This window comes from Marmota marmota, unplaced genomic scaffold (genome assembly GCF_001458135.2).
Source record: "Marmota marmota marmota unplaced genomic scaffold, marMar, whole genome shotgun sequence".
Taxonomy (NCBI): Eukaryota; Metazoa; Chordata; class Mammalia; order Rodentia; family Sciuridae; genus Marmota; species Marmota marmota.
The window spans coordinates 1,687,175-1,709,636 of record NW_025999924.1 but is presented as its reverse complement, the minus strand read 5'-3'; the positions used below and the strand labels follow the sequence as shown (position 1 = coordinate 1,709,636).

At 42.1% G+C, this 22,462-nt stretch overlaps 1 long non-coding RNA gene across 4 annotated transcripts in view; it reads left to right on the top strand.

Annotated features, from left to right (window-relative positions):
• Positions 1-22,462, top strand: part of LOC125615749 — a 104,616-nt gene that overhangs the window by 25,307 nt on the left and 56,847 nt on the right. For 3 of the 4 annotated variants that reach the window (XR_007346333.1, XR_007346331.1, XR_007346332.1), the window contains exon 2: positions 18,183-18,341. This is a non-coding gene — a long non-coding RNA (uncharacterized LOC125615749). Of the gene's footprint in view, positions 1-18,182; positions 18,342-19,542; positions 22,447-22,462 lie in introns of those variants that run through there. The other variant, XR_007346330.1, reaches the window with a different exon arrangement.

Below are 22,462 nucleotides of genomic sequence, written 5' to 3'. Positions count from 1 at the left end.
GCTAAGCTCAGAACTAAACAGTGAAAATGAAAATGAATCCAGGTCTCCCATGGGCCTCAAATATGGTAGTTTAGGATCTCCTCTCCCCTTTCTTTCATAATTGTGTTTCTTACTTGTTTTCATTGATTGAACAACAACTGTTAAAAAAAAAAAAGTGGGGCAAGTAGGGTGATGGAAATGAATCAACCCATGGAAACAGTAAAACATCTACAGAGAGAAAATAAGGAAGGAAGGAAGGAAACAAAAGCAATTTCAATATCTCTCTGCAGGGCCTGCACATCTTCCCTTGCCAGCATCCCTGGACCTGGCCGGTCTCACTAGGTGGCAGGTGCTTCCTTGTCTCACACAGAAAACAAGTCCTGGGCCCCTCATTCTGTGAAGGAAAGTTACATCTGACACATAAACACTGGGCATGCCCTGCTTCCCCTTTCTATTCTTTACAGAAGGGAGAGAAATGATCAAGTAGTTGAGAAAAGAGTCCAAGAGGCAGCTTTGTGCATTTCTTAATTCATGGGGATTTAAAGTAAAGACCTTCTTGACATTTTAAAGTAGGTTTATGTCCCCTTTATTGAATTTTCATGGAGAAACTGAACTGCAATAGAAAATAAGCAACCCGATGGAATACCATGCCCCAGAACACCATTTACCCAGGAAGAACACACCTACCCTCACCCAGGTAACAAGACTTTTCTTTTCACACTACTTAACAAATAGCATGAAGCATGACTCAAGTCAGTTTTTAAAAATGTGTCTGGTACCTTTCATTAAGAATTGAAAACTCTGTAAGACTCTTGCTCCAGGAAACTGTGCTCTGACATGTTAATAGTATTTAGCAAGAGCAGAGAAAAATCCACGAACTTAGATTCACAGAAGGAGAATCAAAAATTCATCCAAAATGGAGTGGCTTCTGAGTGATGGGGTAGTTTTCATGTGAGGTGTCAATGTAGCTGCTTTACATGACATGAAAGTTCCCATTTAAAAAAAAAAAAACTAAACTACTCCTCAATTTTTAAAAATCAAGCAGTTATCTAAAGTGCTTTTTAGAAGAGACTATCAAGAAAGGAACAGAAAGTAGTCATTATGACTAATCAGCTTTTGGAGTTGGAGTCACCAACGTTGACAGTGAGGGGCTTCAGAGCCACAGTGACCTTTCAAGCAACTCAAATTCCTTCAATTGTTGGTGATCATCCTCCAGAAGGAACACAAAGAATTAACGTGCACCAAGCAGATAGAACAGATTGCCAGCTGGTAGTTTACTCTTGTACAGGAAGGCTGCTTTTCCAACACACAATTCTTTGTTGTGCTAAAGAGAAATAAATATATAAAAGCCTCAGAGTAAGACTTCCATTCTTTTATGTCTGGCAAAATTGTTAGCACAATGTGCCTTGAGGATATATCCACCGTGTTTGCCTTGTGGGTTTGTTGTGAAAGAACAAGAATGCACTCCAATAACCAACCCCGCACTTTACAGTGGAGAAAAACCTTACATATACATTTTCTCGATTGAACCTCACAACTTCAGTGGGAGGCAGGGAAGGTGGACTGTGTCTTAAGAGGGGTGACCCTGAGACTGCTGCATTCTTGCAGGGTTTGCTTTCAGAGAACAGAGTGGATCATGCTATATTTTCAAATATTTTTATATTGCACAAGGATATTTATTGCAGTAGTATGGATAATAAGGAAAAAATTTAGAATCTACTTAAATGTTCCTTTAATAGAAGACCAACTAACTGTGGTATAGGCCTAGACAGAATACGATGCAGCCCTTAAGAATCTTGATTTAGAAGTAGTAGAAATAAATTCATCGATGTCGAAGATTTAAATTTATTGTTGTTGATGAAGGAAATTGTTCATAATATATTTAAGCTTTATTACATAGTAAATAATAATAGAGATAACGTGATATTTTTGCTGTAAGAAAAAAAAATTGTGAAAGAGTGGCTATCTTTGTGGACTGAATAATGTGTGTTGCTTGTTTTCTTTTTCATGCTCATCAATCACTTCTAATTTTAATGTCAATAAATGTTAAAAATAAACTATTCAGCATTTTCAAGCAGATTAACTTTTATAATGATAATTAATGGAAAAGATTCAGCTCTACTATGGGGCCTCGTGGGTAAAGCAATCCCCGGGCATGTAGAGGAATCAGCCACGGTCCTGGCAGGGACCTGAATTGTCCAGATGGTGCAAATGAGAAACAATGAATGAAGACATGGCTGTGAGGGTGACAGAGGAAGTGAACAGGATGACAAGGTTCCCAGGAACAGTGGAAAGCCGTGACCACCCGAAGGAGGAAATAGAGTCACCACTGCCCAGCAGACAGGAGTTGTGGAGGGGTGCCCCAGATGGATGCCTCAGAGGGAAAGTGTCAGACACCAGGGAAGCAGGGAAGTAGCACCCTGCCTTCCCTCCTCTCTCTTGCCTTCTTGTTTCCTGCTAGAGGGTCACTTTGACCAAGTCCAACCAGGAGGCAGCTGGCAAGGGAGTCTGGGACACAATCCCTTGGGGTCAGCTTCGTGCTGCACAGCCTGGGGCGCAGGAGGCCAGAAAATAGGCCTGACAAAGAGGATGAGCAGAAAACACGGGGAGCAGAACACTGGATCAGTGGGAAATGTTCAATTTCCACAAATATAGCACGACCCACTCTGCAGCCGTCTCAGGGTCACCCCTCTTAAGACACAGTCCACCTTCCCTGGCTCCCACTAAAGTTGGAGGTTCAATCAAGAAAATGTATATGTAAGGTTTTTCTACACTGTAAAGTTGGTTTTCCCGGAGGAAAGGGGTGTCTCTTGGTCAGGAAACTGAAACAGAAATGAAGAGTCTATTGGGGGCAATAGGAGCTGAATGAGGTGATTTTTCTGCCTGTGCTCACTTTCAAAAGCATGGGGATGAGATCAGAGCTCTCCTGGCCCCCACTGAGTGCAGAATTTCTTTGTGGAATTTTAGACAGAGATAAAATTGTACACCTTTGGATGCTCATAATTTCATCCCTGCTGCTTGGGGGGAAGAGGGGACCGCCAGGGAAAGGCAGAGCCAAGTCATCCCCAGTCCACCTTGCCCTTTCCTGCTGTTCCATCCCCACTCCCCTGTCTCTTCCACTTCAGGGTCCTCATTACCAGCCCCAGATGATGGAGCAGTAAGAGGAACACATTGATTGTGCACTTGCCGGGTGGCAGGCGCTGCTTGCTCTAAGCGTTCAACATCATTAACTCATTCAGGTCTCACAACAACCCTGTGAAGACAGTGACACTGTCAACCACTTTACTAAGAGACTGAGAGCATGGGTAATGGAGTCAGACTTCCTGATTCTGAATGTTGCTCCTACCATTTCCCAAACATGTGACTCAAGTTTTCTCATCCACAAAATGGGGACAGTAACAGTGTCTACGTCATGGCATCATTATGAGGATAAAGTGAATAAATATAAGTAAGGGTTCTGAACTGGGTGTGGCACTTGGCAAACAGTCAAAAAGTGTCAGTTATTCTCTTCTCTTGTTCCCATGCAAGAAAGCCAAGGCCCAGAGACATGAAGGTGTTTGCCTCAAGTCACACAGCTGATAAGCAGCAGGATTGGGACTCTAATCAGGAAATGGGGATACTGGACATGGCTTTTACCCATTGTCCAGCATTGCATGAAAAGATGCTCCCTGCCTTTTGTTTCCTCCCTGCTACTTTGAAAGCAGAGAGATGTAGTTGACCTCTGCTTGCATAAGATATAAAATGAGTCTCTCACACTTTGGGACCTCTGCCCCGCCCTGTGGCCCAAGTGATGACCTATGAAAATACCCTCCATCCTTTAAACTTCACCCCCCCCCAGGGTCACTTGGGCCTTTCCAGCCACAAGGAGGAGTACAGAACCTGACAGTAGGTACCCTCAGACAGGGGCAGGTATGTTGATGCTTGTCCATCTCATAATCCTAGCTATCAGGTAGATGGACACCAGTGTTGTAAGGGGAACTTTAGGACCTAGATCACCTAAGTGGGTTCTCAGTATCCAAAATATGCACTGTATATACAGTCATGGAAAAAGTGCCCAAGTGTAACTGTTGGAGCTCAGTTACATATTCTGGCTCAAAGGAGAGGTCGGGGCAGATCCCTTCCTTGCGTGGAAGATGTCAAACACACATCACCATCATTACTTAATCTCCTAACCTATGAAAAGTCAGGAGCAGTCACCTGGGCAAGATAATGAGCAGAAGCCAGCAGGACACGTAGAGGTAAATGACAGAGCCGAGATGAGAATTCAAGAACTCTTTAAGCCTGGGCCACGGCGTGATCCCTCGTGTTCTTTATTTCATTTCTTGGAAACAAGCTCACCTGCGTCTCTTTCTTGGCTTCCTCTTAGCCAGAGGCTTTATAACTAGATTTTTGTCAGTCTTGTCTTTCATTTTAGAGTGAAATATGATCAATTACCACCTACAACAGAACACGCTGAAAGCTATGTCACCAGTGAGTCAAAAGGCCCCAAAGTAATGTCCATGGCTTGTTGAAAACCCAACGATCAAATGGCCATTCAACAAATCTCTTTTCCTTTTATATCTTTTTGTTTCTCTTTGTTTTCGACCTGTCTTCAGTGTACATTGAAATAATGTGAATGCAACCACATGTCCTCGATTTTACAGATGCCTAGTAACTAAAGTCAAAGGATAGAGATAAGGAGGTTGCCTAGTGTTCATAGACGGCAAAAACTCCTTCAAGAGCATCACACACAAGTGAAAAGTGTTAAGATTTAAGTTGGCACGACTTGCTTCCTTTTCTCACTCTCCTCATCTTTGTGAAGTTCCCTGAGCTGCATCAGTGATATTGCCAGGCAGTACCCTGGCTGGAGCCTGGCATCTGGCCTAATGAAGGCAGGAGGTGATGTAGAAGTGATGTGGACTCTGTTTCATCACCTGTCAAATGTGTGTGTAGGGTGGCCTAAACTTTAAATTATTTCTAAAGTTCTTTCCAACTTCAGAAGGATATGATTTCTCACTAGTTTTGAATCTAAGGTCTTTAAAATATCTGCTGAGCTGTGTTGAGTCTTTAATTAATCAAGAAAATGCTCGGGGCTTTGAATTAAATGTTGGGCTGTTAAAAGCTGAGAGGAGGGTGCTGTGGTGCGGGCCTGTAATTCCCCGTGGCTTGGGAAGCTGAAGCAGGAGGATCACGAATTCAAATCCTGCCTCACCAATTTAGCAAGGCCCTTAGCAACTTAAGGAGAAACTGTCTCTGAATAAAGTATAAAAAAGAGCTGGGTTGTGGCTCAGTGGTTAAGTGCCCCTGGGTTCAATCCCTGATATCAAAACAAAACAAAAACTGAGATGGGATTGTGGGTGGATGCTGGACATTTTCTGATCCCTAAATAGGATGATTTTTCTAGTGATGAAAAACTGTCACTTCCTCTTGTGGAAGTGCCTCTCTGGTCATGACTTAGTGAGCTGACACTCCCTTTTGTAAATTGGGAATAGGTGCACTTTCCTCTGGGCAGATGGAGCTTGCTCTGGGTGCTCTGCTTGGTGAATGAAGCCCCCTTTGCCCTTTGGTCAGGTCCCCCTGTGCAGGGCACCAGCTGCACAACCTGCAGGACAGGGTGATGGATGACATAGCCACGAATAGAATCCTCCCAAAGCCTCCACAATACCTACGCAGGAACTTGATTACTGAACGTGTAAGGATGCAGATGTGGGTAGAGGTTGCTTGAACTACAACACGTGGATCTTTCACTTTATAGAAAAAGCACGTTTTGTGAATAGGCACAGATGGGATAGTGTCTTAGCCTGGGTCCTGTATTTTGGGAAATACGGACACCAGGAATAGAAGAGTAAAAGATGAAAGAAGGAGGAAAAGCAAGCCCCAGGTGCTTTATCGAGCTGGTCCCCATTGTGGTCAAATGGACCTCCATATTGCTTGGACCCCTGGAGAACTGTAGAGACTATATTTTAGGATTGTCTTCCCCAGGAATGGGAGGGAGAAATATTTCCTGACTTCTGGCTCCAAATTCTGGCACAAATTGGTCAAAGGTTGTGCAAATATGTCAGAATGGTTTAGTTGATGGCATGCTGGTGGAGTCATCAGGGCAAGGAAGGCCAACCCATATCCAAATATGTGTCAGTTCTGGTGATGACCTATCACAGATCCCTTGGGATAGAGGGCATCTGAGGTAAAAAGCCTACCACCAACTGACTGGCTGGACTTCTTTAGGGATACGTGCCATATTGCAGCACACATCATGTGACTTCATGTCAGTGTCTCTAGTGACAGCAAGACATTCAGTACAGCAATTGTTAGACTGGTTTTGGTGAGATGGCACTTAGGCTGCTGGGGTCAGGACATGAAAAACCTCTGTCCTTGCTAATCTCCCTTTTGCAATGCACATCCCGGAGTAGCTGTGGAGAGAGGCTGACTGGCAGGACATCTCGTCACCTAGTTTTTCAGTATTGCAGTTGCAGGGGAGGTTGACCTTGATGTGAAACAAAGATCAATCATGTGCTATGTGTCCTGTACCACAGGTCCATCCACATTGACATGAGTTCCTCCATGCTTACACTTGAAGTTTGCCTCTTTGAGGCTTCTGATCCATCCAGCAAGCCAGCCATTCACCAATGCAATGGGTCAAGGTATATCCTTGTCTGATGTCAATTTTTCCTCCCTACACAGAGAATGAGCAAGTGCATTGTCACTGGGAAGAGTGACCTTCACTGCCTTTTAGGACCACATCTGAAAGGGGCTATAGTCTGCTGGTAACCCACTTTTCACTAGCAACAATTGTCAAGTCAACCTGTCTATGAACTAAGATTGAGTTTTGATCCTCCTTTATTGGTTATGAGGACTATCAGGTCTCAATTATGAACTGAGGTAGAGAAGTAAAGAACACAGGAATTGGGGGCAGATGGGACTTAGTTGTGCCCCTTTGATCTCTTCTAGATCATTTCTATCATATGAAGGATTATTGCTCTGCCTGCTCAACATTGTGACCAACATTGTGGATCTGATAATATCTAGCTCAGAATGGGTACCTTCCACCACACAGTCACTTGATGGTCTATGGGTGGCAGACCCATCTTCATCAGGGCTCAGAAAGTAGCTGATTTTCAAATGGCATGTAGCTTTCTGCTATAGAAGGAAGGCCTAACTCCAGAACCACAGGATCTATGCTGTAGCTCACTCATTTGGGCCCAACAGAGAATCCATACATCCAGCATCTTCATTTGCAACAAACAGCAAAACACATTAGACCCCCTAGTCTCATAGCCTGAGTGGCATGGCCATTTTTGCCAAAGTCTAGATGTGCTACATATCTTCTCAGACGCTCAACACTGCAACCTTTCAAGTCACCCAATAAATAGCCTAGAGCAATCTTCCCAAGGATTGTATCTGCTATTTTGGATTTTAAAAGTTTTTTCACGTATTTTATTGGTGCATGATAGCTCTACGTAAGGATAAGATTTGTTGTTACATATTCATACATGCACATAATTTAATAATATAATTTGGCCAATCTAAATATTTTTAGTTGTTTTTAAATACCTAAACATTTTTTGATGCTCCTTCCATCAAGAGAAGGGGTCCATGTTTTTTCCCCTGGAATCTGGTTAGGCTTTTTATTGCTTCAGCTAATAGAATATGGTGGAAGATTAGATAATACCATCTGACTTCTGAGGCTGGATCATAAAAGGCTGTGCATCTTCTCCCTTGGTCAGTGGAACACTTGCTCTTCCAACTACCTGATGCTGTCATACTGTGGGGGTCTAAGCTGCATGGAGGGGCCATGAGTTGGTGTTCTGGTCATCCTTACTGAACCTGGCCTTCCAGTCATCCAACTCAGGTGCTAGCAATTTCTCCAAGAGTGGTTTTTGTTATCTCTAATTTCTAAGGGTATTTTGTTGTTTTGTCTTAAAATACCTAAAAATATTTGATATTTCTTCTATCAAGAGAAGAGGTTCACATCCCATCTTCTGGAATCTGGTTAGGCTTTTTACTTCTAGCCCCGTAAGTGAAGATGATTCCAGAAGGTTCCAGCCCAGTTTGAGTCACTCTCAGCCATTTGCATTTTCCTAATTTAGGCTCTGGTCAGCCTTCCTCAGCTGTTTGAATAATTATTTTCTCAGTTGTCCCAAGTTTAGTACATTACTAATACCATTCTAGATGTATACAAGAGGAATTGGTTTATTCCATAAAAATGGATGCCTTAGGGCATTAGGGCTAAATTCTATCATGGAATCCCAGTTTAGAAAAGCTGGCAGAAATTGAAGAGTAGAGACTATGTCCTATCCAAATTTCAGACTCAGAGAATCTTTGAATATAGTAATATGACCGTGTTTGATATCACTAGCATTTGGGGTGACTTGAAATAGAAAACTGGAACAAAATGCATGACCTAACATCTTGTCCTTTACCTCAGAGTTAGTACCATCATGCCCCAAATCACTAGATTCCTAAAAGTCTCACTGATGGGGCAAACGGAGGAATCTTTGTGAGGGTTTCCTTCTCACCCTCTAGCACAGAAGTTGCTACTTGTGCTTGCTGTGCTGGGTTTGCATGATGTGATCATGTTAGTATTCCAACATATCCCATGTGCCTATGGAATATTAAGACAATTAAGATCCCTGCAGACTACTTTGTGACATTGCACAAGAGGCTTCTTATAGCCTTTGGCAAGACTATCAATGTGAACTGACGTCCTTTCCACTTAAAGGAGAACTGCTTTTGATCCTGTTTATTGATGAGAAGTTAAAAAGAACATATCCACTAGATCAATAGCAGCGTACTGAGTGCCAAAGGCTGTGTTGGTCTGTTTCAATAAAGATACCACATTTAACTCAGCAGCTAAGATTGAGCCTACCTCTTGGTTGAGATTATAGTGGTCCATTCTCAGGCACCATGGTCTGTCAGTTTATCACTTTCAAGGGCCATGCATGTGAATTATGTAGGAATATGCTGGAGAACATGATCCCATATACTTTAAGTTTGATGAGGGCACCAATTTTTCTGAATATGGTGTTGACTCAAGTATTACCTCTTGGTTGATGAAGCTGAAGTTAGATAGTTTCAGAGGCTCCCACTTGGCCCATCCTACCTTACTAGTTCTATTCAATAGGTCAGGGGACCAATGGGAGGATTCTAATGGCTATTTTATCTTCCAAATTATTCATTTGGGGAATGTAGAAATAATCACATGTTGTCTATGGACCATTGGATCAACTTTGAGCTATGCTTGTGGGAAGATTTCTTTTCCCAACCCGTCAAGTCAAGGACCACCTGAGTTGGCTGTCTATCTGTCTCACCACTGAGAACACCTTGGTATTTTGATGAGTGCCTCGGATGCCTGGGGAACAAAGTGTCTCCCAAGTACAGTAATCACCAATATTTTGTTCCTGTCACTTAAGAATTGCCACTTGGCCTCTGACAATTTAGAATCCTATCATCATTATTGATGCTAAAGAGTCTAGTCCCATGGTAGCATCTCCTTCTATCAATACCAATTTGTAGAGACAACAAACCTTGGAGTTTCTCAAAAAATACCAGTGTCCTCTTCATCAGTGTATTTCCTATTGTTTTCATCACTGGAACATGCTCTGGAACTTCCTAAGGGAATATAGAGAGATGGCGAATTCTCTGATCTCACTGAAAAATCCATTTTAACCCTTCCATCTCCCATTGACCCTTCCTTGATACTTTGCTGAGGTCATTTTAGCAACCCCACCTTACTCCTTGTGTACAAGCTTCAAGGAGTTATCCCAGCAATGTGTTAGCGCTGAATCCAGATGTTTTCATCTGGATGTTAAATCCTGTATCAGGCAAGCAGGCTGTCATATCAGCCAATGCTCCCCATCCATCTTGTCCTCAGTCCTCCCTTATGCAAGCACTCAAGATGTATTCTCACATGTGTTTTCATGGCTTCTGCCAATGTCTATTTGCAAGGACTTGCAAGTCTTTTGGTTTGAAGCAGCAGCCATTTAATTCCTGGATCAAGATGTGATGATCCCTAACTCTAGTTATTGGTACTAAGAGGACAAAGTCAAATCTCCTGGAGCATAAGTGTTGGCTTATAAAGCACCTGCTCAGATAAGATCTTTGGAGTGTCACCACATAAATGGAACTTGTCCTGCTCTACACTTGGGGAGACAGTTTTTTTTTCTTTGAGTCCAGAAGGTTCAGAAATCTGGTTTATTATTTTCAGGTTTGCTTATCAGGGCCTCAGGATCCTGTTCCTTCCTTATCAGGAGTTTCCATTTTGGGAGGAGACTTGTCGAAGCTGGGTCTTCCATCGTCTTTGCAGGCTTGCCACCCTCACAATTAAATTCTAGCCCTGATTTTCAGCACAGTCTGTCCTATGGTTGCAGAGCTTAAAGGTGCCTCGGAACCTTGCCAAGCAGACTCCATGAACCTGTCTGTGAGTTGACATGGGCCTGTCTGTGACAAATGGTGTTGAGAGACAGATGGGGAGAAAGTGGGGGACTAGAGGCAGGGAAGCAATGGTAACCTTAAGAAGGAGCCCTGAGAAAGCAGCGGGAATTCCAGTCCTTTGTGAAGTGTGGGAGTGACAGGCTCTGTAATATGAATGATGTTCTGGCTTTCTGAATTCCCCATGAATACCAACATTAACCTCCATTAACTGAAACATCTTGAGTGAGTAAGTAGTTCTTGCTGGAAGAAACCTGTATCCCACTTGTATGTTTTCAATTTTAGGTTAAGACATTACTAAAAGAGTTGCTTTTTTTTATTAAAGTTTTTATTAGTAGATGGACACATACCTCTGTTTTATTTATTTTTTGTGCGGTGATGAGGATAGAACCCAGTGCCTCACACCTGCCAGGCAAGCGCTCTACCACTGAGCTACAACCTCAGCCCCCAAAGAGTTTGCCTGAAGCATCACCTTTTCAAAGTTTGTTTAAAGGAGGTTACTTCCTCCTATGCTAAAAGTATGCCATCAGTTACTTGAAGTCCTGAGAATGACTTTTCCGTGTTGGTATCTGACTGCAGATTTGCTCTTTCTTGCTCTAATTTGAGTGTTCTCTGGTCTGATCATCAGCAGCTGTATCCTATCTCTTTGTTCTGTGTTTTTTCCACTCTAATGATTAAAACAAGATTTGAAAATCAGCTACTTTTGTAGAGAAGAGTACTTTCAGATTAGGTTTTAGCTGAAATGGCTCCCACAGGGCAGGAACATGAGCACATTCTGAGACTTCCTATGTAACATCTTTACATCCCTCTGCCGCAGCCTTGAGCTTCATTGTTAGAGCAATGGTGCCACTCCTGGTATCTCGGTGGCTACTATTACAATTTTAAATAACAATAAATCTAATAAAAAGAAAGGATAAAAAATGAATTAAAAAATATGTCTCTAAGTGGGGGTACATTGGGACAAAAGTGAGAAGAGTTTTATCCAGCATGTGAGGAAAGACTGGCCAGCATGGATGGGTGGGGAAGCTTGGCTCTACATCAGTGAGAAAGACTTGGAAGTCTCAGTTGAGCACAAATTCGATAAAAGCTCAAAGTGTGGCACATTTCCCAAAGGATTTAATGAAATTTGTACTGAATTAATTTTAAAAAGTGCCCAGATGAAGGAAGGTCATTGTCCAACTAGATACTGCATCGATCCAAATACATTAGGAAGAGGGTGTGTGGATTCAGCAGTTATTCAAGAATCCATGACAAGCCAAATACCCAGGACGCCAGAGTGTCTTCAAATGAAGTCAGGTATTTCTTTTCTTCTATCCTTCTATCTATTCTACCAAAAAAAAATGTGTTTATAATCTCTATGTAGCAGGAACAGTGCTAGGGAAACAAAAGATGCACAGACCAGTTGCTGTTTCAAGATACTCACTATCCAGTAAGACTGACATAAAAAGAAATAGACCACTACCAGTCAGTACTAGAATTCAGTGGCATACTTTCTGGATACATGGATTGCCCAGGAACCAAAAAGGGGAGGTCTAACTCTTCCTAAAAGGGTCAGAGACATTTTTCCTAGAGATAGTGCTTACAGTAGGACTTAAATGATTTAAAAAGGACTTAAGGATTTGGTAGGTGCATGGGGAAAAGGCATCTAGGCATAGGAAACATTGAGGTAAATGCTTAGAAGCTCAAAAGAGTGGAGTGTAGGTAAGAAACAGTAAGTGTTTTTTTTTTTTTTTTTGGTTGGGGAAGATAAGGCTGGAAAGATAAGGGCAAGCTCACCAAAGGAATGTTATAATCTCAGAGGAAATTTGGATTTTATCCCATGAGAAATGGGGCTTTACTAAAGAAGCACTTTGGCAGGAGTGTGGAGAGAGAATTGGATCAGGACATGCTCAGAGGCAAGGATACCAGGTAGGGAGCTGTTGCAGTAGCACACATGAGAAATGACAGAATGAATAGTTAGGAAAAAGAGATGACTCATTGAAATGCTTACTAGCCTTTCCAAGCCAAAATATCTCACATCTCATGAAGCCCCCTGACACTTCATTTCCCCTTTCCACTAGCACTTTTCACCATCCAAAACACCCTGTATTTTACTAATTTATCTTGTTCATTGCCTGTCTGCCCCATCAGTTCCATGATGGACAGAGATTTCTGTTTTACAGCTATACCCTAGTACATGGCACATAATAGATACACAAGTATGCTTTCATTTAAAGAAGGGGTGGGCTCATCTTGCATTGTTCCAGAGGATAGAATTTACCTAAAATTGTTTAATGATGAAAATAGAATGTTATCCCTTAATGATCAGAAATAAGAATGCCTTTTCTGTTCAACATTGTGCTGGAGTTCTAGATAGTGTAATAAGGCAAGAAAAAGTAATAAAAGGCACTTAAAATTGAAAAAGCAAAAGCAAAACTGTCTTTATTTGCAGATCTCCTGTGTAGAAAATCCTAAAGTCATATGGCCATTAGAATAAGGGAGCTTAGCAATGTTGTTGGATACAAGATCAATGTAATAAATTGTATTTCTATTTAGTAGGAATAAAGACTTGGAAATTAAAATTACAATAATATTAGAAACACGAAATACATACGGACAAATCATCTGACAAAGTAGTTCAAGATCTGTACAATAAAAATTAAAAACATTGTTGAGAGGAATTTTAAAAACCTAAATAAATGCAGAGATATATTGTGTTCATGGGTTAGAAAACTAGATATCATTGAGAAGTCAGTTCTTCCCAAAGTGAGATATTTTCTCTCCCTCTCCCTCTCCTTCTCGCTCTCCCTCTCCCTCTTCCTTTCTCTCTCTCTCTTTCTCTCTCTCTCTCTCTCTCTCTCTATATATATATATATATATATATATATATAATTTTTTTCTGTGGTACTAGGGATTGAACCCAGTACACCTTCTATTATTATTATTGTTTTGTTTTGAGACAGGATCTTGCTAAATTGTCCAGGCTAGCCTTGAACTTGTGATCATCCTTCCTCAGCCTCCTGAGTTACTGAGATTACAGGCATGCACCATTATGCCCAGCTAAAAATGGGTCTCTCTCTCTCTCTCTCTCTCTCTCTCTCTCTCTCTGCAGCACAACTTTTCATTTCTCTGATTATATATGATGTAGCATTGTACCATATGGGCAGTCATACATGTACCTAGGGTAATAACATCCATCACATTCCACCATCTTTCCTGCCCCCATACTTCCTCCCCTCCTCTCCCCCTCCTTGCCCAATCAAAGTTCCTCCATTTTTTTCCATGCACCCTCCCCACTCCGTGCATTATGTATCAGCATCCACTTTTTAGAGAGAACATTCAACCTTTGGTTTTTATGGATTGGCTTATTTCATTTAGCATTATATTCTCCAACTCCATCCATTTACCTGCAAATGCCATAATTTTATTCTCTTTTAATGCTGAGTAATATTCCATTGTGTATATATACTACAGTTTCTTCATCCATTCATCTATTGAAGGGCATCTAGGTTGCTTCCACAGTTTAGCTATTATGAATTGAGCTGTTATAAATATTGATATGGCTGAATTACTCTAATATGCTAATTTTAAGACCTTTGTGTATAGAACAAGGAGGTGGGTCAAATGGTGGTTCCATTCCAAGTTTTCCAAGGAATCTCCATACTGCTTTCCATAGTTGTTGCACCAATTTGCAGTCCCACCAGCAATGTATGAGTGTGCCTTTTCCCACACATTCTCGCCAACACTTATTGTTGTTTGTATTCTTCATAGCTGCCATTCTGACTGGAATGAGATGAAATTTTAGAGTAGATTTAATTTGCATTTCTCTATTTGCTTAAGATGTTGAACATTTTTTCATATATTTGTTAATCGGTTGTATATCTTCTGAGAAATGTCTGTTCACCTCCTTAGCCCATTTATTGATTTGGTTTGTTTTCCTGGTGTTAAGTTTTTTGAGTTCTTTATATATCCTGTAGATTAGTGCTCTATCTGATGTGCATGTGGCAAAAATTTGCTCCCAAAATGTAGGTGCTCTCTTCACCTCATTGTTTCTTTTGCTGAGAAGAAGCTTTTTAGTTTGAATCAATCTCATTCATTAATTCTTCTTCTTCTTCTTCTTCTTCTTCTTCTTCTTGGTGCCTGGGATTGAACCCAGGGCCTTGTGCATATGAGGCAAGCACTCTACCAACTGAACTATATTCCCAGCCCCCATTTATTAATTCTTGGTTTTATTTCTGTGCTGTAGGAGTCCTGTTAAGGAAGTTGAGGCCTAATCTGACATGATGAAGATTTGGGCCTACTTTTTTCCTCTATTAGGCACAGGGTCTCTGGTCTAATTCCTAGGTCCTTGATCCAAAAAGTGTGTTTCTTCTTGGCAGTATATGGTTGGGTCTTATCTTTAATCTGCCAACTTCTGTCTGTTAATTTTGGCATTTAGATCTCTCAATATGATTATTGATTTAATTATATTTAAGAGTACTCTCTTGTGATCTTTTCCCCATTTTTCCAATCTGTTATTTGTGATTACCTCTCTTTCTGCCTTCTTTTAGATTCAGTATTTTCTATGATTCTGTTTTATGTTCTTCGCTGTCTTCTCAGTCAAAACACTTTGTTTTGTTGTACTGTACTTCACACATAACTTAAAAACTTACAATTGATTACATCTGCTTCTACCCTCTCAGATTCTTTTAAATGAATTTTCTCACCAGGAGATTCTTTCTTTCTTCTGTGTCTGAAAAGTCTTTATACTTTTCTTCGTTCCTAAAAGGTCTGCTTACTGGATGTGGAGTTCAAGGTTGACAGTCTTTTGCCGTTAAAGATCTCACTCAACTGCCATCTCCCCTGCATTGTTTCTGATGAGCAACTGATGCCATTTTTGTTGTTGTTCCTCTGTACATCATGTGGCTCTTGGCTGTAGCTGTTTTGTAGATTTTTTCCTTTATTAGTTTTTTTTTTTTAATCATGTCCTTTGGTTTAGTTTTCTTTAAGATTCTTGCGCCTAGGCTTCAATTGTCTCCCCAATCCCCTTTCTGCTCTGCTCATGGACACCAACTACATGACTGTTGGGCCATTTGTTGTTCAACAGTCAGTGAGTCTTTTGTTTTCATTCATTTTTCTCTTTGTTTTTAATTGGGAATGTCTGCTGCTATGTCTTAAACGCTTTTCAATTTATTTTTCTGCAGTGTCCAATCTACCACTTGGTAATTTTTTTATCTTAGAAATAGAGGTTTCATTACAAGAAGTTCAATCTGGGTTTTTAAAATATTTTCCATGTCTGTACTCTATAGCCACATGAAATACAGTTATAGTAATTACTTGAATATGCTTGTCTGTTAATTCGGACATCTGTGTCAGTTCTGGGATGGTTTTGGTTGGATGATATTTCTCTTCATTATTGGTCATATTTTCCTGCTCCCTTGAATATCTGGTAACTTTTTTACTGAATGCCATATTTCGTGAATTTTACTTTGTTGGGCACTGGCTATTTTTGTATTCCTATAAATATTCCTGAGCTTTGTTCTGGGATACAGTTAAGTTGCTTGTAAGCAGTTTGCTCCTTTTGGGTCTTGTTTTTAGGATTTGTTAGAAGGAACCCACAGCCATGTTTAGTCTAGGGTGAATTATTTTTCACTGCTGAGAAAAAAGCATTCTGACTACTCTACCCAGTGCCCCACAAACTCTGAGGTTTTCCAGTCTGGCTGGTGGAAACAGGCACTCTATGTAGTAAACTATTCCCTCTAGCTTTGGGGGATGGTAATTGCTTCATTGCCCAGGCCTTTCACATGCATTTGTTGATCACTTCTTTGTTGAACATTCAAGGGAGACCCTCTGAAGTTCTCTGATATTCTTACTGTGGGAAGCCCTCTCCTCTTCAGTACTCTGTCTGGCAAATCTAGCTATCTCAGTCTTCAGTAATCACTCAATTCCATCTATCTTTGGAGAGTTAACGGTATTCCTAGGCCTAGAGCCTTGCACAGGGGCCTGAAAACTCTCTTCAGGCAATGAACTTAGCTGGGCCTATTTTGTAGGGGCAATTGTTAGTTTCCTGCGTCTTGGGAATTACTGTTTTTTCCCCCTTGTATCCAGTGTTTTGAAAACTGTTGTTTCATATATTCTGTTCATTATTTTGGTTGTTCCAGGAAGGAAGGTAAGTCTGGTTCCCATTCCTCCAGTTTAGCCAATAGTGGAAGTATCTCTATCTTCGAAAATCTAACATTGCATTTGAGTTTTCATTTGTAGAACATGTCTTAGGTGTCTCACTACTTGCAAAGATCTTGAATTCAGTAACTAAGCTGAATTTACCTTTGTAACCCCAGGTGACTGACACATGACTTTGTCATACTAGGTGCTTGGCAAGTGTCAGATAAATTGAATTACAGTAGGACAAGCAACCAGGTGAAATTTCCATGAAGGGATTCTTTTTGCCCTATGCAGGAAAGAAATATCAAATCAAGAGTTCAGTAATGGAAATGTTGAAAGGAAACAGTTATCTTTCTATTATGGGAAAAGTGTGCACAGAGTGAGGGTGTTCATGTGCAAGGAATCAGCATTTTTTATTGTCTCAAGAAAGCCTCAACTTGGTGCTGATTTCCCTTTAATATTCCTCAATCTTATTCTTTGCCTAATGTGAGCTATTGTAAAAATAATTATTAAGAACCCTCTAGATGATTAATTATGAATGATTTTGTGCTTAGCTTAATTATTAAAAGGCTACTTTCCCCAAAACTTTTCTATAGCTGTACTCCCTATTATCCACAGAACATTGGGTAACAAGGAAGTCTGGATACTATAATCCCCTACTGGCTGCTTCAGAAGTGGACATGTATGGTTTTAGAGGACTTGCTTGACATCATACACAGCTGCAGAATCAAGCCAAGAGCATAGGCCCCTCATCTCAAGACAGCTTCCTTTCTCTGGCTCTGCTACCTCAGGATTCCATAGGAGGTTTTAAAAGTCCAATTACTAATTTTTTTAATGTGGGTTTTAAAAAGGAAGCAGGAACAAAGACAATGGAACAACTGTAGGACTTAGATAACGTGGTGTGTGTCTCCACCACAGAAGGAAGACTGCAGCTGGAGTTGTTCTGCAGCAGAGGTGGAACAGTAAGGAAATGGAGATGGGATCCCCAAGGCCCTGCTGCTCTGAAGAATTGCAAGCATTGAGTTAGACCAGAGAAGCAGGGGTTCAGGGGAGCCAGACCATTTTCAAAGTAAATGAAACACATCCAGTCACACGAACCCCATTCAGATAGCAAAGTTTCTGGATAAAGGAGTTCCAGATAACTGGAAATTTAGCACTTCAACACAAGGAACACTGAGAGCAGGAGGGACGGACCAAAAGAGTGAAGCGTAAGGAGGCCTGGTATCTGTGACCGCGCTCTGTACGGCTTTGAATGATTGCGTTTCCCAACTTCAGCTGGATAGGGTCATGAATGGGTAATTAAATAATCTACCTACCTTCTACCATCAAATGACAAAATGTGTTGCAAATTATGAATAAGGAGGAAGTGAGGACAGAGTCCAATAAAGGATAAGACTGGTGCATCCTGCTTATTAGGGAGGGACAGGGGAAAGGGCAGGAGGGCTATCGGAGGAGAGGCTGGGTGCTTTATCAGGATCTTAAGTGTTAGCCTTATGGGTTCCCTTGAATTCCCATAGATCAATGGAAACAGGAAGGAAGGTAAAGGGCAAAACAGCCTGGATCACTGAGTAGCAATATAAAAACCTGGTAGAGAATGATGGCCTCTAAACACCACCATAACCAACACCATCACCCTCACCTCCTCTTCCTCACTCCACTCCCTCTTCTGCCTCCAGGATCTGAAGCCCCTCACCATCCAGCTGGGAATCCCAGGACTCAAGACCCAGTAGAGTAGAGCCAGGACCCTAGTATTAGCAGGGAGCAAAACGAGATGAAGCAATCGAAAAGACAAGGAGAAGGAGCGGCAGTAACGGTCCATCTAAGAGGAAAAAGGGGTGAGTCCTTGTCCAAACCAGAAAAGGGAGAGATAATGAATGGGAGCCGCGGCTCCATTTCTGACTTGTTTTATGGCTTCTATAAATGGTATTTCTCCCATGGGTTGAAGGCAGAGGGAACATGAGATAATTTTTGTAAGGAAAGTATTCCCTTTTTTATTGCCTTTCCATATTTTGAATAAGTCTAGAGAGAGCCTCAGTTTGGTGCCAATTTCCCTTTAACACCTCTCAAACATTTCCTAATCTTCCCCACCTTCTTTCCTTAACAGAAAGTGAACAGGGCTCACTTTAAGAGCCCTGGTGGGCTACTGGGGTGAGCTGGAATTCCATCACAATGCTTTGTTTTCACGGCATTAATTTCTTTTCATGGCAACTGATCTGGTTTTAAATTTACAGTAGCTATAGTTTTCTCTAAAATGAAAATTGAACAAAGAATTTATTGCACTGAAATACAAGCCGGTGATTTGAAACTAATTATCAAACAGAATTCATCACTGACATAAATGCCAAAGAGATGACAGGAGAGTATGGTGGAAATAAACCCTGGTCTGGGAATCAGTTCTCTGCCATGGACTCCCCTGAATATCGAAAGGTTGTGTGAAGACCCTCTTATTAATTTTGTGGTATTTGAGATTGAACCCAGGGACACTTCACCACTGAGATGTATTCCCAGCTCCACCCCTACCACCGCCCCCCCCCCCCCCCCCNCACTGAGCCACATCCCCAGCGCCCCCCCCCCCCGGCCTTTTTTTTTTTTTTTTAATTTTAAGACAGGATCTCACTAACTTGCCCAGGCTGCCTTCAAATTTGTAATCTTCCTGCCTTGGTATCCCCCAAAGCTGGGATTATAGACTACTGCACCTGGCAGACCCTTATCTTTAAAGGGCTCTTGGATGCCAATCATTGGACTAGATTATTTTCAAGGGACCTTCCAGTTCTAAAATGCTGTGCCCAGCATCCAGTCTGAGGCCAGCAAAGCAATGATCTGATAGAGAATAACAATCATAGATTATCTCATTAAAATCTCATTTCCTTATCTCTACCTCACCTATCCAGTAGGCAGCCTGAGATGAATCTACTTGAAATGGAGGTCAGGTGCCAATGTAACCATTCCCCTGTCTGTCACCTAAATTCCTCTCTGCTGAGGGATATTTCCTCATCAAAAGTTTTATCACATTTTCTTTTCTCTTTTTTTTTGAAGGTCAAAGAAAGAGATATCAACCAGATGAGAAGACCAGGGGAACAAATGGTTGGCTTTGGCTGGCCTCTTCTGGCCTGTGAGGGAGGGATGGCACCTTTGACCCCCAGCTGGCCTGCCCAAGGAATTGCCCATCTGTAGATTCCCCCTGGAAAGCACCACTTCTCTGTTCCAAGGAAAACATAGGGGTTAAGGTGGGAGCTTGAGAGACTGACAGCGTGGGCTCAAATCTTAACTCCCCCAGGGAGCCTCCGTTTTATTTAAATTTTCACCTTCATCTAGCACAATGATTCAGCGAGGCAAGTTCAGTGTCAGGGCAGCTGCTGTTAAGTGCAAGCCTTTGTGTGAATCAGGAAGGGACATGCCTCCTTCAAAACAAACCCTACGGGCTCTGGGTCCATAAAGCACAAATAGACACTCCATCAAGGCCCAAGCAGTCTTCCAGCCTGGGGCCTGGCAAGCAGGGCCCGGAGAGGATGTTAGCATCTTTGGCCTCTGCCCTGGGTGCTCTCAGGAAGGGCCCAACTACGACTCCATGTTGTAGCCCTGACAGGTCCCACCATTTTGCAGGCAGGGCGGGTAAAGTATTTGTGTTCTGAAAAGATCACCCTGACTATTGTGTAGGAAGTGGATTGGAGGAGGCTGAGGTTGGATGCAGGAAATGGTGAGAGTCCTAGGGCCGCTGTCCAGGTGAGAGATGACAGGAATTCAGGAGAAGGGGATGCCGGGATGGCCAGAAGTAGACAGGTTCCAGGAAACAGAGTCAACAGGTGTGGGGGCTTCTGTGAGGACTCAGGACCTGATGAAGATGGCATCAACAAACCAATCAACTGAGGGCTTATATGTACCAGGCACTAAGTTATTCATGCAAGTTCTTTGAACAAGGAGAACTTCATCCCTGTGTGCTTACTGTGAGGATCCGAGAAAACAAGGAGCCTATGGTAGCTCCTTCACTGATGGTAAACCCTGGTTTGATTATTACTGAGCAGAGAACATTGAAATTCCTCTGTTAGTAAAGAAGCCCTGGTCTCTGGGGCTGGGCAGTAGTCTAGGGCTAGACAGTGGTACGAAATTAAGACAGTAAGTAGTTTCATCACTTGCTGGGCATCAGATCGGATTCCTCCTGTTAACTTTTAAAGGTTACATATACTCAACCCCACCTCCATGCAGTTGTTCTTGGGCAGGGGTCTTGGTATCAGTGTTTTAAAAGCTCTCCAGATAGCCCTGGTAAAGAAGCACTGAGTTAAAAGAAGAATCTATGGAATCTGACAAATCGAGGTGAAAACCCAGCTTGCCCTTCACAGCATGGTTTCCCTTGCTTAAGCCTCAGATTTTCTGTTTGCAGGTGGAGAACTGAAATTCTGCCCCTTTGAGGTTGTGAGGATTAAACGAGGTGTTGTATGTACTCCGTGGTACCTCTGGGGACATCTCCGTTCATGCCTAGCTTAGCATGGAGGCTGGCCCCTCATGTGGATTCAACAGATGTGACTTCCATGACTGTGGGGTCAGGAAGCAAAGGGACCACATGGGGCCATAGGCTAGCCCCAGGGTTGAGTGCTCTACATCCATCACCTTGTTTCGTTCTTGCCTCAAGTGTGCTTCCTTCACAGATGCAGAAACCCAGACCCTGGGAAGAAATAATCTTCCCAGAGGTGCAAAGCAGGAGGGCTGGATTTGAGTCCTGTTCTGTCTGTCTGGAGGACAGCACGAAGCAGACTCAGGCCATGGCTTATTATTCAAGAGGAAGACTTGTTACCAAAGTGATGCTACCAGGGACACAGTCTGAACTGTGTGTGAACTGCTGGGCTGAGCCACAAAGTGAAGGGAGGGAACAGCTAGACACCAGCAAAGGCAGCTGCTACTAAGAGCCTCTCAGATATAAGAAGAGGAGATGGTCAAGGATCCAGGAGTAGAGGGAAAGAAGTGTGAGAGAGGCTGCTGCTGACGTATCTAGGCTAAGGCTAGGGTATGAACAAGACTGCACACGCCAACAGACCCAGTGCCTTCCATAAGCCATTCAGGTAAAGGCATTCAACCCTCTTCTTCATCCAGAGATGCCTCCTATCCCTAAGATAAAGGCAGGGGTCCACCCTCTTCCATAGGATCCATCTCTTGGCATGTCTTCCTACCCTCCCCCTTTCTGGGACTTGCCGCCATCCCCATTATGGACCCAGCCATATTTGTGTAATGACACCCCTTTTGTCTTTGGGGAATTCAGAAGGACTGTCCATGAGAAAAGAATAGCTATTCCAGACTGGAAGATTTTTGACTTCCTGCTTTTCAAGTGTATTTGCTTTTGTCAATGCAGGGAATTTGCTACTGGCCAGATAGAACTGCATTTTGATACCACACTGGGGCCCAAGGACATCTCAAACCACTGTGTGGGAATGCCAATTTCTCATAAAGAAGTAGAAATCAACACTAGCAGCTTCCCTGCTAAGTTAAAAAAAAAATTACATAATTCCTTGTGCACCACTGCATTAGGAAGATTTTTTTTTTTCTTTTCTTGAATGTACAGTAAATCCCAAGTGGTTTAAGTCATGGTGCCTCTCCTTAAACACAATATGAAGTCGCTACCACACTAAAATAAAAAAAAAAATAAATTCTGTGTTGTGCTAGGAGAGTCTCCTGCCAAAAACTCTCACACAATTAACACACTAGCAGAATGTGTTGCTAATTTCATGCCACTGGAGTCTTTTCTGCTTCAGAATATAGAAACAAAATCGGGTCAGAGCTCCAATAATAACAGGATTTTGTTAAAATATACAGGCCTGCGTTGCAGATATGTTGTAGGCATGGGTGAAAAGCAGAATCACAGTGATGCATGAAATAGCTTACTCCTGCAAATAGAACGGAAAGAACTTGTCTCCAGCTTGGGAAGAGAGAGAGAGAGAGAGAGAGAGAGAGAGAGAGAGAGAGAGAG